Below are 2,362 nucleotides of genomic sequence, written 5' to 3' on the forward strand. Positions count from 1 at the left end.
GGTCAATTCAATCTAGTGGTCCCAAGAATTGAACCGAACCAAACCAACTAGTTAGTAACATGATTTAGTGGAAGCATTTTCACGCAAAGTAGAAGCAATAATGGAGGGATTGAATAATATAGTTTTCACCCCTTGTTTCTCGAAGGAATATTGAAATAATATAGTTTTCATGTTAAGTTTTGCATGGAAGAAAGAAAGACGGGGATGTAAAGTATTATTTCAATTTGTTTGTAATATACAACAATATATAAATTAACTATAAGAAATATATAAAATTTGATGTTCTCTAAGAGCTTCAATCAACACTTGAGGGTTACTTCTGCAACCACTCTAAAGGTGCTCAAGATTACAACGAGTTAGATAAAATACCTCTAGAACTTTGAATTCAATAACTTGAGTTTGACTCGTGATAGGATCTCTCTTCTTGTGGAATCTACATAAAATAGGAAAACCATTCCAAAACAAAATTTTACAAGGGGTTCTATGGTGTAGTGGTTAGCACTTTGGACTTTGAATCCAACGACCTGGGTTCAACTCCCGATAGGACCTTTAAGAAATCACCTTGATGTAAAATCCCAGAATAAGGTAACAACAACCTAAGACATTTTTAAAAAGGGTGTTACTTAGCATTCGATGTGAAAACACAAATTTACTTTGAGGCATAAGGAGGCATCAAATTTATAAGTTCTTAGGAATAGCCCACCATGATATTGTGCACATAGTATCTTACTAGAGACCAAGGGTACATGTGGGTTTGAGGCATAAGGAGGCATCAAATTTATAAGTTCTTAGGAATAGCCCACCATGATATTGTGCACATAGTATCTTACTAGAGACCAAGGGTACATGTGGGGAAGCTATTATTTCATGGATACCACTTTAGTTATATACTACGATGTAAAGTCATATGGAACATGATGAGCATTTTCTCCCATATCTTGGTTTCGAATAACTCCCAAACTTCATTACCTTTTATAACCTCTCGAGATAAGGATTCATACAACATTTCATAAAAAAAGATCTACTGATGTGTTTCATAGCATTTGAAGGTCATCTAGGTCATTAAAACGAAGGTAAATTACCTTAGGGGCATTATAGTCATTTTACATTGTTTCTTGGTTTACCTACTTATCCTTATCCAATGACCACCAAATTTCATATCTAACCTCAACATGCTATAATATGCTCAGTATTAAAATATGATAGGCAGCGGAGCTCATATAGTAGGTTATTTTGATGTTACTTAAATCTAGAACTATTTGATCGGTTCAGGGTCTTAATTCACGGTTCTTTGGGTTTTTCTTTCATATATCCTTAATTCATACTTGGTTTAGGGTTCATATGAAAATCCAAATGAATTCTACAGGTATTTCTTAATAAAGAGTCCAAGGGGGCTACTTACCTCGTCGTCAACGTTTGGGACCTCCATTCTTGAGCTTCAAGTATCTGAATTACTTCAAATTTCCTTCCACATACTCCTTATTGTATCTAGTTTATGAAACCATAATGTTTTTCTTGACAATCGGTCTAAAATGGGGTTAAAATTGAGAAAACCAGAGAAAAGATCAAATTTTGAGTTGACTTGGACAGTTCAGTTGAACTGGCCGTATCATCGTTTTCTTCCTCTGAACAGGTAGAAGATGCGCATTTTTCGCCTCGCCACCATCTGAAACTCGGCCTGTACAGCCACATTTATAGCGTTTTTCTCCTCGATTTCTTCGTGAAACTTAAAGATGGATGTTACAAGAAAGGGCTAGGGATTTATTTGATACCTTCTTGTGGATCGTAGCCTAAGATATTCGCTTCCAAAGTTCATCCAAAATCTGATTTATCGCTAGAGATAAAACAAATGATTTCTTATTGGGTAGCCGATTCTAGGGGTTTCAAGGCCCTATTTCTTCATTGAACCACTTCCATATCCTTTCTTCAGGCTAAAGAAATTGGATTGGAGGAACGTCTTTAAGTGTAGGACCTTAATTTCCAGAAATCGTTCTCGGTATGCAACTCACTCTAAACGCCAGATTTTCAATCTCGTCAGTAGCTGGTTCTACAACGTTTCAGCACTCGATTCATTCATCAAGTTTACTCAATTTCTTCCTCTGAAGCTAGAGGAATCCTTTATTTGAAGGAAAAGAGATCATAGATAGAAATTCGACTCTTATCCCCAATTTAATTTCGAAACCAATTTCCTTCAATTCGGCACGCCCTCGAGGTTATTTTTCTTCATGGTCTTCTATGGAAGCATTCATTGGATGTGCAGAAACTAATTGGAATCATTCTTGCTCGATGAGTCATCATGTATCCTCGGATTGGATTTTCAAGTTTCGATTGAAGTTCTTCAATGGTAGATTGAATTGGGGGA

At 36.1% G+C, this 2,362-nt stretch overlaps 1 non-coding gene across 1 annotated transcript; it reads left to right on the forward strand.

The window, feature by feature from the left end:
* The first annotated feature begins 477 nt into the window (after nt 1-477).
* On the forward strand, nt 478-549 carry TRNAQ-UUG. The gene has a single exon. It is a non-coding gene; the product is annotated as a tRNA-Gln (tRNA).
* The last annotated feature ends 1,813 nt before the right edge of the window (nt 550-2,362 follow it).

This window comes from Cucurbita maxima, unplaced genomic scaffold (assembly GCF_002738345.1).
Source record: "Cucurbita maxima cultivar Rimu unplaced genomic scaffold, Cmax_1.0 Cma_Scf00251, whole genome shotgun sequence".
Taxonomy (NCBI): Eukaryota; Viridiplantae; Streptophyta; class Magnoliopsida; order Cucurbitales; family Cucurbitaceae; genus Cucurbita; species Cucurbita maxima.